Below are 15,030 nucleotides of genomic sequence, written 5' to 3'. Positions count from 1 at the left end.
TCTTAGGCTCCTCCTACTGCAGAAATACGGTAGACATCATTGTTAGATTCATTATTTAAATTGTTACCAAGGTTACAAATTACCATCACTGTGAGCAACAGGTCCCTCTGAAGCAGTATCATTACAGATTAACTGTAATGTGTGGGATTATAATAAAAGGCATAAGGGATTAGGTGCAAAGGGAGGAAAATGTTAATAATAACTCAGATACAACCAGTACATATTATGCAGGCATTGGCTAAAGGCACATTTCTAGTGCTCATGTTGTGTGTGTGTGTGTGTGTGTGTGTGTGTGTAGCTTGGGCATTTCCAAAGGGCTGTCTTGTAACATGTAGAACTGTTGCAAACTTCAAGAGCTAAAACAAGGCTGGCCTTAATGGAGGTTGTTAAAGTGTTTTCCTCAGGTGATGTGTGCTATTTGGGAGTTATCTGGCTGACAGGAAAATATGTTCCAACAATGTGGGAAGAAAATAGAAATTAAGATGCGGCTGCAATCATATAATGCACAATGATAAGGGAGGTTTGTGGAGGGTGGCCAAGGCATTTTGCCACCTTAGGCAAAGGACAAGATGGCTCCCCTTTTCCCAGTTCCATGCACAGAAGGTGGCTGACTTGGTGGTTGGTAATGAGGTAGCGTTGGTGGTGGCTGGGGCCTATTGGGACTGGTGGGGTGGAAAGCAGGGAGACCAACGATAGATGAAGCCACTTTCAACGAGAGGTAGAGCCAACCAGCCTCCACTGGCCATGTCTTTCACCCTACCTGAGGCCAGCAGACAAGTTTAGGGGGTACATAGGCAGTTGCCTTACTCTGTCAAATGGTAGGGCCATCAAGTCGTTCCTTTGCACCTCTCCACTTCCTCCGGTGTGTGTAGCCGCATGACATCTGGAGCAAGAAGGAGGGGGAAATGCCATACAGACTCCTGTTTTACTGTGGCAGGATTTTTTCCCAGCCAAAAACCTGTATAAAATTGCGTAAGGTACGGTAAGTTGGGAAAACCCTAAGGGATAAACTAAGTTAACAAGCTGCCTGGGATCAGGGTATACTAATCTTCTTTAATCCAAGTACTTTTGCTTAATTGGGCTGTGGATAATGCGTGTATTTGTACCTCTCCAAAAAGGCAATGTGGGATATCATCAGCACTACCTCCACTGAAAACTATAGCACTTGCTGTTTATCTGGCACATCAAGGTATTTGAGGTGTTGCATGTATCTCAGACATTCTAACATCCTCCTTGTAATTAGAGGGCAAAATCCTCATTCCCTTATTGCAGTTGGTTGGGTGGGATGATGATGAAGTCCCACTGTGTTCAATGGGGCTTAAAGGTAAAGGTAAAGGGACCCCTGACCATTAAGTCCAGTTGTGGCCGACTCTGGGGTTGCGGCGCTCATCTCGCTTTATTGGCCAAGGGAGCCGGCGTACAGCTTCCGGGTCATGTGGCCAGCATGACGAAGCCGCTTCTGGCAAACCAGAGCAGCGCACAGAAACGCCATTTACCTTCCCACTGGAGCGGTACCTATTTATCTACTTGCACTTTGATGTGCTTTTGAACTGCTAGGTTGGCAGGAGCTGGGACAGAGCAATGGGAGCTCACCCCGTTGCAGGGATTCGAACTGCTGACCATCTGATCAGCAATCCTAGGCTCTGTGGTTTAACCCACAGTGCCACCCACGTCCCTGTTCAATGGGGCTTACCGCCAGATAAATGCACAAAGGGTTTCAAACCTAAGTTTTGTGATTCACAGCTCACACTGGGTTGTATCCAATGTTAGTGTTGCTCATAAGGGACCCACTGGAATCAGTGGACATGATGAACTTAGGCCCATTAATTTCAATTGGTCTGCTCTGTGCAGGACTTGGTGGTGGTGTTTGGAGTTAACTTGGAAAATTAATGGAACAGAGAATCTGTGCTGGAGGAGCACACTTTATCCTTCAGATAATCACACTGAGACTCGGAGCGTAGTAAAAATAAGAGAGCTAAGTTTATTAAAGGAAATACATACTTGATAGGAAAGTTCCTGAGGTGGAGATACAAAGAGTCATGCTTGCATTTTGTCAGAAGCACGAGATTCCCGAAAAAGATGTCTCCTCTTCCAAGATGAGGTTGAAGTAGCAGGAAGTAGGAAATGAGGTCAGCAACCTTAGAGTATCATTCTAACACATCAGCACAAAAATGGCAGTCTAGGAAGGTTGAAGGTCTAGATACCCTTCCCATTTGCAGTGCAAGCTGAGTTGAATCCCAACACTTCCAACACTTAGTGGGGGGAAACAGAATATATCAGTGCTTGCAGATCCAGCGTGGCCTTCAGGGACATCTCCATCCACTTGTTACAGCAGCGTCTGATACTAAGGACATGCCCTGTGTGGTATAATGGCTAGGGTTGGATCTGGACTGGAAATCTGAGCTTCAAGGGCCCACCTAATTATGAAGCTGATTAGATAACCTTACCTGACCCAGCCTGGCTATGCAGAGAGCAAAAGATGGTGAAGTGCCTGAAAACCAAGTCCTCTGAATAAAGGTTGAATGAGCTGGAAATGCTTAACCTGGGGAAGAGACAACTAAGAGGTGACATGACCGTCATCTTCAAATGTTTGAAATGGTGCCTCATAGATGATAGTGCATATTTGTTCTCTGTTGCTCTCGAGAGTAGGACACCAAACCAATGGGTTCAAATGACAAGGGAAAGGGTTTTAGCCTATGCAATAGGGAGAAATTCCTGACATTATGAGCTGTTCAATGGTGGAACAGAGCTATCCAGATACTATAGCACTAGATATTCTGCGTCAACAGGGGATTGGATTAGGTTACCTTTGAGGCTGGTTCATTTGTTTAGGTTGTGCGTGTTTTTCCATGTCCAAATATGGACACTTCTCTGCTGGCAGTAATTAGATTTGGGGGAGGAATCTGAACTCAAGAAAACTACTCTATGCCATTGTTGTTGTTGTTGTTGTTGTTGTTGTTGTTGTCCTTATTGAAAGATAAAACGTACATAATTACAAGTGTACAGAGTAAGATATTTTTGTTATGCAGCATTTTGCATGATTCACAAAAGTGACCCAAAATCACTTACAACACAGTATAAACACAAAACCAATTAAAACAAACAGACAAAGCCCTTTAAAATCGCATCTATACATCTAAAAGGCGGCTCCTACAGAACCTGATCTACTGAAAAGGGCCACAAGGACTTGAAACTATTCAGATGAAGAGTCAAAAGCCTGAGGGAGGCGAGTTTTTGCCTGGTACCTAAAAATGAATAAAGATGTTACCCTGCAAACTGGATCAGGCCAAAGGCCCATCTAGTTCAGCTTCCTGTTCTCAACGTAGTAAATCAGATGCTTTGGGGAATCTTGCAAGGAAGACCTGAGGGCAACAACACCAGCAGCTGCAATCTGAATCTTCCATGGAGGAAAGGCAAGTGGTCCTATCTACCTCTAAATGTCCAGGCATGAGAGGTGCAGTTGCTTCCCAGCCCTCAAACTTGATGAAACTTGAATCATTTAGAAATTATTATCTCCCAAGGCATTTTTGTTGGGGATTGTAGGGAAAGACCTGCCAAAAAAAGCTGAAAAACATCTTCATGTATGCGACAACGGCTGCGAGAGTTCTGGTAGCACAAGGATGTAAGACTGAAGAGACCCCAACTAAAGAATCATGGCAAGAAAAATTGACGGACTATGCAGAACTGGCAAAACTGACATATAAGCTAAGGGACAAGGATGACTGTGACTTTAAGGATGAATGGGAACCCTTTACAAAGTATCTGAAGACGCAACAAAGCGAACTGGACTCCTTGGCAGGTTTTGAATAAACATTCACAAACTTTTTATTGATAATAATCAGCTAAATAGTTTGAGGATCTATACAACACATGCAGAAAACAGCAGTCTCAGAGAAACCAAAGACTGGAACTGAGGGAAGTCGGGGGGTGGGGGCGGGGGGGTTGTGTGGGAGGGGGGAGGGAGGAAAAATGGGGGGGAAACAAAGATGATATGTTTTTGGATAATATGTCTTGTTTTAATTTTGAATATATATTTTTTTAAAAAAAGAAATTATTATCTCCGTGGATTAAGGGCAGGGACATACCAGAAGCACATGGAATGAAGCTTGACCATCACCAAACCCCAAAGAGATACCGTATTTTTCGCCCTATAGGACGCACTTTTTCCCCTTCAAAAATGAAGGGGAAATGTGTGTGCGTCCTATGGGGCGAATGCAGACCCAGCTCTCCCAGGGCTAGCAGAGAGCTTGCTTGCACCCAGAAGCTTGGGGCGCGCTGAGCTCCACACGCCCCAAGCTTCGGGATTAGCACAGCGCTCCGCTAGCCATGGGAAAGCCGCGCGGCTCTCCCAGGGCTAGCAGAGACCTTGCCGGCAGCCAGAAGCTTGGGGCGCACTGAGCTCCGCACGCCCCAAGCGTCGGGATTAGCGCAGCGCTCTGCTAGCCGTGGGAGAGCCGCGCGAAGTTGCGCGGCTTTCCCAAGGCTAGCGAAGACCTTGCTGGCACCCAGAAGCTTGGGGCGCGCTGAACTCCGCACGCCCCAAGCTTCGGGATTAGCGCAGCGCTCCACTAGCCGTGGGAGAGCCACGCGGCTCACCCATGGCTAGCGGAGACCTTGTCGGCACCCAGAAGCTTGGAGCGCGCTGAACTCCGCACGCCCCAAGCTTCGGGATTAGCGCAGAGCACCTGGGGGGAAAATAAATTTCTTTCCTTTATTTCCCCCCCAAAAAACTAGGTGCGTCCTATGGGCCGGTGTGTCCTATGGGGCGAAAAATACGGTATGTGTAAAGGGGACTAAGGGCTGGGGAGACAGATCTCAGTTCCTACAGTCAAGGAAGAGGAAGGGATTATGAATGGAGAAAATGAAATAGCATTATCTTTCCCTGCCCCCAAAGAGCCATCCTATTAATATGCTTCTTATTTAAAGAAAGCCTAAATAATATTTATTATTTTCTGCATTTATTTGTCACTTATGGCATAAGGTAAAGATAAGGGGACCACTGACCGTTAGGTCCAGCTGTGGTCGACTCTGGGGTTGCAGTGCTCATCTCGCTTTATTGGCTGAGGAAGCCGGTGTACAGCTTCCGGGTCATGTGGCCAGCATGACTAAGCCCCTTCTGGCGAACCAGAGGAGCACACGGAAACACCGTTTACCTTCCCGCCGGAGTGATACCTATTTATCTACTTGCACTTTGACGTGCTTTCGAACTGCTAGGTTGGCAGGAGAAGGCCCGGTAACGGGAGCTCACCCCGTCGTGGGGATTCGAAGTGCCGATCCTCTGATCAGCAAGCCCTAGGCTCTGTGGTTTAACCCACAGTGCCACCCGCGTCCCTCACTTATGGCATAAAACGCCTCAAATCAGCTTACAATGCAAAATTCAAAATACATCAAAAAGATACTTAAAGGTTGTTGACGAAAAGTGTTCGCCATGCTGCAATGTTAAAACAACAACTCCAGTTCCACCTTCCTGGAAGATGAAGAAATAAAATAACAATATAATATAGCCTTGTGCACGACAACCCTAAACACCTTTATTCGGAAGTCACATTGTCTCCAACAAGGCTTTGCTTCTGCGGGAGTTTGTATAGACTTCCACATTTACAAGGGAGTCCCCTTCAACTCAGTGGGGTTTATTCCTGGGTAAACATCCTTTGGGTGTGGAGAGGAGCTGCTATAAAGAGAGAAGATGAACATGATAGCAGCCCTGGAACTGGCAGGACTATCTGTTTGTTGTTTCTGGGAATATATCCCCCCCCCTTCAAAAAAAGAAGAAACGAAATAAAAACTGTTCATATTTTTGTAACTGGCAAATCTATTTCAAATCTAGGACTGCCTCCTAGGTGATGGTAGGACTGTGTCTGAATGGGGTGGAGATAATTATTATTTTTCTTGTATAAGGAAGGAAGGAAGAAAAAAGGAATGAAACGGTCCTGCTGAATCAGTCCAATGGCACCTCTTGTCCAGAATCCTGTTCTCACATTGGCCAACCAGACCAGATGCCCCAAAGGAGGACCTGAGCACAACAGTGCTGTCCCCACTTGTGATTCAGGGGCCCACTGAAAGCTAGTGTATTGTGATGGTTGGAGTGTTGGCCCAAGATGTGGGAGATGGGCTGGAGGCGAGCAGTTTCTAGTCCCCCACTCATGAATCTTACTGGGTGACTTTGGGCCAATTACAGTCTATCCGCCTAACCTGCTTCACAGGGTTGTTGATAGCATAAAGTGGGGAGGAGGAAAGCCAGATAAGCACCTTGAGCTCCTGACGGAATCGTAGAAACTTAAGAGCTGGACTAGAGGACTCTGCGGGTCATCTAGACCAGTGTTTCCCAACCTTGGGTTGTCAGCTGTTTTTGGACTACAACTCCAATCATCCCTAGCTAGCAACACCAGTGGTCAGGAATGATGGGAATTGTAGTCCTCAAACAGCTGGAGACCCAAGGTTGGGAAACACTGATCTAGACCAACCTGCTGCAATGCAGGTATTTCAGCTAGACCATACATGACAGACAGCCATTCGACCTCTGCTTAAAAACAAAGGAGAGTGGGGATGGAAATGAAATGAAATGAAATGGAATGAATGAATGAGTAAATGATGCCATGGACAGCGGAGGTAGAGCATAGTCACTCTGGCTGGCAGCCCTAGGAACCAAATCCTAGGGGGCTTAGATTTTGCCCCAATAAAATATTTGAAGAGGCCACTCCCCAAAAAAGTTGATGGGCATTGCCATTCAAATGGTGTGCGTGCACAGCATCATGTGATCGATTGTGCAGGGCAGGGCTTAGCAGCCCCCCCCCTATTTTATTCAAGTTGGCACCCCTGCTGGTGTGGGTGAGGGAGAGGGAGACGGAAAGGGAGAGGGAGGGAGATTTGCTAGCGAGTGGCCGTCTTGCCTCTGGTGTTTGATCTCCTGAAGATTGACGTACTGAACTCTTGAGCTGTCCTTTCCCGCTGCCGGCGTCCCTTTCCGTCCCGGGGTGGGGGGGCATCTAAGAACAGGAGGGGGGGTGAGTTGGAGGTTGAGCCAAACAATTCATCTTAGCGCCGCCGATCTAAAGAAAGCCAGAGAAGGACCCAAGACCCGGGAGGAGACGTGAGAGATGACCGCCTGGCTTGGTCATGAACTCTGCTTGTTATTTTGCCCCCTCTTCAAAGGTCGAGCCCGTCTACTTTTAGATGAACTTGGGCGGGCAGCGTGGCCTCCATCCTCCCCAAACAATCCCTGGACGGCGCTCTCTCTCTTTCGCTGCCCTCGCAGAGCGGGACCAGGGCAGCAGGAGGAGGTGGCCGGCCGGTGACGCCACCACCGCGCTTGTTTTCTCCTTTTGGGCCGTCGGGGGGAAACTGGAAAAACAAACAAGGCCGCGCTGGCGTGAGAAGGGCGGGGAGCGCAAGGGAGGGGAAGAGAGCCGGGCATGTCCTCCGGGAGGAAGGAAGCAGGGTCCCCAAAGGGAGCACACAAAGGAGGTCGAGGAGGAAGGAGGAGGTGCCTAACCCCCTGGTGAACCGACGGCCTCCCCGTGGACCTGGGAGGGCTTCTCACTGTCTCCGTCGGGCGTTGGGCTCTCTGCTTGGACGCAAGCCAAACTGGGCTCCTCCTGTTCTTAGATCTTGTTCTTAGATGCCCCGATGGGGTTACGCACGTCCTCGCCACTCCCCGAGCATCTGGACTGAAAAGCGCAATTGGGCGGACGGTGGGGGGGGGGGAGGGTTAATTTCTAAAGCTGGGGGCTTGGGATTCATGCCATCAGCCCCTTTTCACCCAGAGGTCCATCTTTTTCATTCCTCCATCTTCTGTTGAGCTGGAGGGAAGGAGCAGGTGGAAGCCGTTTTGGGTCTTAGATGCGCTTTATAGACCGTACCTTTAAAGCGCACACTCATCCTGTAGTTCACTCTTCACAAGCTAAGATTCCCAGCGCGAACTACAGTTCCCAGGATTCTTTGGGGAGCAGGGATGCACGCTGAATGCGTTTTAAAGCCAGGACTATCACAAAAACCCGTTTAGTGAAACCCTTTGCAACATGGGTTGATTGCCCAGCAAAATTTTAAAAGCATATATATATATATATATATATATATATATATATATATATATTCAACCTATCCAGCTTTCGGTTTATTTTGCATTCCGTACACGTATAGATAGGGATACGCGTGGCGCTGTGGGGGGCACAGCGCGTGGCGCTGTGGAGGGCACAAGGGGGAGAAGGGGACGACAGAGGACGAGATGGTTGGACAGTGTTCTCGAAGCTACAAACATGAGTTTGACCAAACTGCGGGAGGCAGTGGAAGACAGGAGTGCCTGGCGTGCTCTGGTCCAGGGGGTCATGAAGAGTCCGACAGGACTAAACGACTAAACGACAACAACAAACAAGCAAGCAAACAAGTTAGGGCAGATCCACACCACACCTTTAAACCAGTGTTCTTCAACCTTGGCTTCCCAGAAGCAGTTGGACTACAACTCCCATCATCCCCAGCCAGCTTAGCCAATAGCTACAGGTGATGGGAGTTGTAGTCCAGAATCATCTGGGAGCCTAAGGTTGAAAAATGCTGCTTTAAACTACATCCAATGTGCATTTAAAGCCCACATTTAAATCCTGGGAACTGCAATTTCCCCCATTACAGAGCTACAATTCCCAGCATCCTTAACAAACCACGACTCCAGGGATTCTTTTGGGGGAAATGCACGTGCTTTATATGTGGCTTGGAGTGCCCAGAATTCTTTTTGGGGGCGATGGAGAATGTGCTTTGAATGGGCTTTAAGCTACACCAGCGGAAATGCATTCTTCCTCTCAAAGAATTCTGGGCACTGTAGTTTACTCCTTACAGAGTTGCAAAGTACTGCAAGAATAAATGCGATATGGGTCTCTAAAGAACTGGAAATAGGAATTTTAAAAATCACTTATTTTGCCAAGAACATTATCGGATCATAATTCATTAATTTTAGAAATGCAAAAAAAAAGCAAAAAAAAAAAAAAAGCTCCACTTTCAGATGGAGGTTAAATGAAGATCTATTAGATAATCAAAACATATTACAAAAAGCAGAGAAAATACTGAAAGATTATTTTGAATTAAATGTAAATCAAGGAACAGAGCTCCAGACAGCATGGGACGCCAGTAAGGCGGTGATGAGAGGGTTTTTTATACAACAAAATGCATATCCCCAAAAAATTTGAGGAAGGAGGGGAAAAAGAGAGATTCTGAAGACTCTGATTAAAAAAAGAAAAAGAATTTATAGATAAACCAAATAAGGAAAAAACAAAGCAGCCAATTAAAATGTTACAAACACACAATGATTTTGCAGGCCTGTTTGAAGCACATTCTTCCCCTCAAAGAATTCTGGACGCTATAGTTTACTCCTTACAGAGTTGCAATTCCCAGCAGCCCTTAGCAAACTACGATGCCCAGGATTCTTTGAGGGAAAAACTATGCCTCCACTGTGCTTTAAAGGTGTCATGTGTAGACATTTGTAGTCTACTCCTGCTGAGAGTTTGAGGGCCCTGCTCCTGCCTCTTTCCACCAGGCCTAGGGCAGGGCTTGATGAACTACAAAAGGATTGCTGCAGCCCAGCAGAGAGTGCACTTTATGTTCTTTTATTTTTATTTTTTTAAAAAATATTTTCAAATTTTATAATCACAATAATTCATAAATTAAACTGTTTTTTAATTGTGTTTTTTAATTTGTAAAATTGTTTTTATGCATTGGGGGGATTATTCAGCTGTTTCTGTTTATATTTTGATTGTGTGTTTTGTGTTTTTATATTTTAATTTTATTTTGTGAACCGCTGTGTATATATAGGGTGGTATATAAATTTAATAAATACTAAGACCAATACTCCAGCATCATCGGGGTTCAGTCAGGCAGTGCAACGTTTCTGTTGCAGTCGCACCGAAGGTCGACGGCAGTTCTTCCCAACCCTTTCTTACAGACGTTGACCTAGCAATCAGGCCCTCTGATTCCATCCTACATGCCAGGGATGTTGTTGGGCTCCAGTTCCCATCAGCCTCAGCAAGCATGGTCAATTGTTCAGCGATCATGGGAGCTGCAGTCTCACAACACCTCAAACTTGGGTCCCCAGTTGTTGTTGGACTACAACTCCCATCATCCCCAGCGAGCAGGACCAGTGGTCAGGCTAATGGGAGTTGTAGTCCAGTCCCAAGCTGGAGAAACACTTGGACGTTAAGTCCCCTTGAGCTTAATTCCGAAATGACTGTGGATAGGATCCGGCTGCAGACCGAGTGGAAGGAATCGCGCCAGGGTCAGTGGACGGGAACCTAGCTGCCCAAGTTTTGCCCAGCGCGCATCCCCACCTGAGGCCGCTAGCGAGACAACGGGGCCCCGCTGGTTTTCCCAGGAGGGTCTATGCCCCCCTTGTCTTCCCGGGTTCTTTGCTCCAGACGTGCACGTGGGAAGCCGTGCCTTAACCCTCTGACCCCCAGTTGGCAAGGGAGGAATCGCTTCTGCTCGGCTAGCCCTGCTGGAGGCAAGCGGTGTCTGTCTCCAGTCCGACGGCGAGGTCCCCAAGGTGGTGGGAGAGCGCCTGGCTTGCCTTTCCTCCAGGAAGGCCTGTTTAAGCGAGGGAGGCTCCAAACTTAATGCAGCCACGGGAGGTGCCTCTTTCAAACAGCTGTTCCTCATACATATTCCATTACACCATCAGATAATGCGTCCCACCACCTTCTCAATTATTCCCAGATAAACATTTTCGAGACGTTTTGACATCTGTCTTAGTGCCTGCTATTAATTTAGTAATCACGGGAGTTGGGAAAATAAATGGAAAACGTGTATGTGTGTTAGTGCGCGCGCCTGTGTGTGTGTGTGTGTGTGTGAGAGAGAGAGAGAGAGAGAGAGAGAGAGAGACTTCAACCACGCATCGATCTGCAATCCTATGCGCCCTTCTCGGATGGTTCACTCCGTTTAACGCAGATGGAATCGGGGGCCTTAAACTATACGAGTTGAACCCCGAATAAACAGGGAATGGAACCGGGAGGAAGCCTGCACGTCCACGCCCAGTTTGCGTGGGGCTAAGCGCGCCGTGGGAGTAACGCAGCGCGATCCTAAACCATGTCCGCACAGAAGCAAAAGCCTCTTGAATTCAGCGGGGCTTACAATCAGGTTAAAGTCATTTCGGACCAAAACAGAGACCGTGTGTGGTGCAGTGGTCAGAGAGCTGGGCTAGGACTTGGGTTCAAATCCCCACTGGGCCGGTCTATTTCTCTGCGTTAACAAGACCCCAGGGTTGTTGTGAAGATGCAATTTGGGGGGGGGGGGAGAACGATGCACTCCGACATTTGGTCCTTGGAGAAGAGGAGACCTCTAAATGTAATCACTAATTAATAGCTATAATAAATAAAGCAAAACGCGTTCTTCGGCGTGACAGCGAAGACACAGAAAACATATAATCGCATTTCGAAGTACGCGAAGTAATAATGCACATTGCCACCTAAAAAGCGTGGGCTCTCATCCATAGCTGTCAACTTTTTCCTTTTCTTGCGATGAATCCTATTCGGAATACGGGAATTTCCCTTAAAAAAAGGGAAACGTTGACAGCTATGCTCTCATCAAAAGAGAGGGCTTTTCTTTTTTTAACGTAAAGAGTGCCTTTTCTGTTTATAGGCTGGTTGTTTTATAGCACCGATGATTATATTTTTATTTTATTTTATTGATTTTAAATTGCCAAGCAACCAGGAGACCCAGTGGATCGGGTGGCGTAGAAATGCTGAAATAATTAAAAATAAAATAAAATGAGGCCCATTAAGTCCGGAGTCTGAAATCCTCTAACTGCATCGCTCTCTCCACTTTTTCTAAAGGGCAGCTGGATGCAGCCCGGAGCTTCCGAGAAGGCTGAAGAAAGAGGAAAAGCACAAAGAGGGAGACAGAGACCCCTTCCCTCCCCCAAGCTGACCTCTGCAGGACTAACACCTCATCCAAAACACATTACGTCGGAGGATACCCCATTCATCCATTTCAATGGATATGTTTCGGATCCGGGTGACCCGCTGCGCCTCGTAACACTCGGGAAGCCCGTTTCCCTGGAAGTCGATGGAACTTAGAGCCACGTCAACGCTTCGGGGACTAGAACTTAAAACCAGTTTCACCATCTACCCGGCATGTCGGCTCTCGCTGCTTCAGTCAATCCGAATCCAAGCTACGTTTACTCGGGAGTAAATTCCCGATCGGCGCGCGCAGGGGTGCCGGAGGGGTCTGCCCATAAGGCCGCTTAGGGCTGGGGAACATTCGGGTCCCCCCTTTTCCTCTCCTTTACAGAATGGCGTTTATGGAACTTAAAGATTTTGGGCTTAAAATAATAATAATAATAACCCTGCCTTTTCTACCAAATGAACGCCAATGAGGTTTTTAAAAGGAATTAATACAACACACAGGATGGACTGCTCTGATCCACAGGGATATGCCTTCCAAAGAAAAGCCGCGTGTACCACCCCCTTTCCAAGCTTAATTCGAAATAAAATCCCCACTGATTTTTTTTATTCCAGTTTAGTTTCCTCCTACCGTTCTACCCACCAGATCAGCTGGAATGGACCGCTAGGCCTCAGTTCTATGCACACTTAAGGAAAGATGCGCCAAAGGACTGAGTGAGGCCTAGAAATCAGATCCTGGACACGTTTTCCTCTTGATTCAGTGGGGCTTACTCCCGAGTGAGCGGGCATCATCGTAATGTCGGGTTGGACATGCGGGCGGCTCGCTGCCAAAAGAGGCTGCCAGTTCCGAGCTTCAAAAACGAAGCCTTTTGCAGCGGGATGCGCCCACTTGAACTCTGAAATGAGGAAGATAAATAATGCGGTTCCTGAACGCGAGAGGCAAGAGCAACTTCGCTTCCACAGGCGAACTTTCGCAGTGTGAAACCAAGGTGCCCTTGCCCTCCCAAAACAACTCATTCAAAACCTCTTGCCAAACAGAGCAAAATTATTATTATTATTATTAGTTGTTGTTGTTGTTGTTGTTGTTGTTGTTAAAGCATTTTTTTCTTAGGCCATGAATACAAATGCAGAATGGAATGGGAGGCATTTGGGCAGCGATCCGCAAGCCTGTTGTGCCGAATAAAAGCTCCTTGAAGATTAAGCTTAAGGCCTACCCCGGGGTAGTTTTGCCCAGGGTCCTTCCCAACGTATTTCGATACCTTCATTCAGGAATGGGGCGCCGTGCCTTTCGCCGCTAAAACGAAACTCTTTTGTGTCTCTATTTCCTGTCCTTAATCCCTTTTTCTTGTTTTTTTTAAAGAAAACTTTTCCTAAAGTAACAGCTGTTGCCCATTCTCCATAAAGCGAGCAAGTCAAATGCAGGATGAAGGTAGAAAACGGGGGATGGGGAATAACTTTCAAGCTCTCCCTGAGCTTTCCTGCTTCTTAAATAAACCTTTCAGCGCCTGCACCCTAAACTCGTCCCCTACATTTTTATCTAGGGCAGGAGAAACTTGCTGGAAAAGTACGATACGTCTTTCAGTCCAACCTGCCCAGCTCAGGTTTACTAGCTCATTTTGTTCTCGTTCTTAGAAATACTTTGCTCTTGGTTCCTTTTTCTTTTCTTTTTTCCCGAGGTCCTCAAAAGAATTTAATTACAGTTAGATGGAGAGGAAATACTTGCCAATAAAATGAGGAATTGCTTTTTTTTTTTTTAAGAAAAGCTTTAGAAAACATTTTTGAATAATTAAAAAAAGACGGCAAAATCGACACATTAGGGGGGTATTTCCTTTGCTAAACCCTCATGTTTATATCCAGAGGTGGGGTTTTTTACACGTCTAGATTCCCTGTTTGCACATCTGGGAAGGTAAACCCTTAGTTCCATGCACATCTGGTTGGAAGCAAGACCTCCTAGTTTCAGTCAAGACTCGGCCTGGCCTTGCCAGAATAATAATTAAAATAATTCAATATCCCATGGATTTCAATGGGAAAGTTAAGCATTAAATCTTCCGGATCAAAGTCGGCCGGAGGTTCAGAGCTTCGTTCGAAACCAATTTACCCACTGATTTTCACAGGGTTTATTCCCTAATAAGTGTGTTTAGGGTTGCAGCCTGGAAAGGGCATTGATTTGAACTAGATTCTGCCCCTTGGTATTTCTACATAAATAATACGCAGACGGTAGCAGACTTTTCTCCACAACTCCAGGTCCCGAGTGTGGTTTGGCCTGCTTTGAAATTATGTTCCTTGTCGGATCTACCAGAGTTTTATATTGAAAATAAGCCCACGCAGAGATGGGTTTACTTAAAATGCGTAAATACACATTTTTCTTCAAGAGGACAGAGAAAGTTGCTTTAAAAGAACTTGTCAATAATGATTCCCGGCAGCAGTCTTTCTATATGCACGTTTATCTGAGAGTAAACCCTATTGAGTTCAATGGGGTTTATTTGCGAGCAGACAGAATTGATCTGTAAGTTGACGCGAATCTCTGTGACCACATTAATATTCGCTAACGGGAATTTGCAAAACAGAATCTCCCTGTTTTAAACGGGCCTCTCCTTTGTCTGCTCCTACTTTCAATCATTCATTTCAGCCCAGATCTATACCCGATTACCCTAAACTGCAAAAAGCATCTTGAATCTTGACCCCCGGTTGTCTGTCAATCACTCCAAACCTCCCACTAACGTTCTCACGTGCCCTGTGTATTGCGCTTGCGCGGATTTAAATGCATGGTGTGTGTGGAATTGTTTTTTTTCTTCCCCATGCGAGTGGGGAAGATCCGTTTCACAGTTCTATTCATTTGGAAAATGTAAATCCTGAATGGAAAAAAGGCTTCCCCTCCTCCTGTACAAACGTTTGTCTTTAGCTTTCAGTGAGTCAACCCAAATAGATAAACGAGGAGTTCTTTTCCTTCTTGCTTTAGGAAGAAGGGACATCGCTGTGGAAGTTTATTAAAATTAAGCAGGGTGTGGAGAAAGTAGATAGAATCTAATAATATATCATAATACTAGAACTGGGGGGTGGGATTTATGAAAAGGACGTTCAGTTAGATTTAAGCGGAACCAAAGTTATGTACTCCTTAGTCTGACTCATAATTATCCTACGGAACTCCCTGCCA

At 46.4% G+C, this 15,030-nt stretch overlaps 1 long non-coding RNA gene across 1 annotated transcript in view; it reads right to left on the bottom strand.

Moving 5' to 3' along the window:
* Nucleotides 1–1,324: 1,324 nt before the first annotated feature.
* The window catches only part of LOC307212058, a 36,848-nt gene continuing 23,142 nt past the window's right edge, over nucleotides 1,325–15,030 (bottom strand). Inside the window, exons 2-3 of the long non-coding RNA XR_013836782.1 lie at nucleotides 5,400–5,467; nucleotides 1,325–2,923 (exon numbers count right to left, since the gene is read on the bottom strand). This is a non-coding gene — a long non-coding RNA (uncharacterized lncRNA). The remainder of the gene's footprint in view (nucleotides 2,924–5,399; nucleotides 5,468–15,030) is intronic.

This window comes from Podarcis cretensis, assembly GCF_951804945.1.
Source record: "Podarcis cretensis genome assembly, chromosome: 3".
NCBI lineage: Eukaryota > Metazoa > Chordata > Lepidosauria > Squamata > Lacertidae > Podarcis > Podarcis cretensis.
Note: the sequence above shows the minus strand (reverse complement) of the source record. Positions and strands in the feature narration are given on the sequence as shown.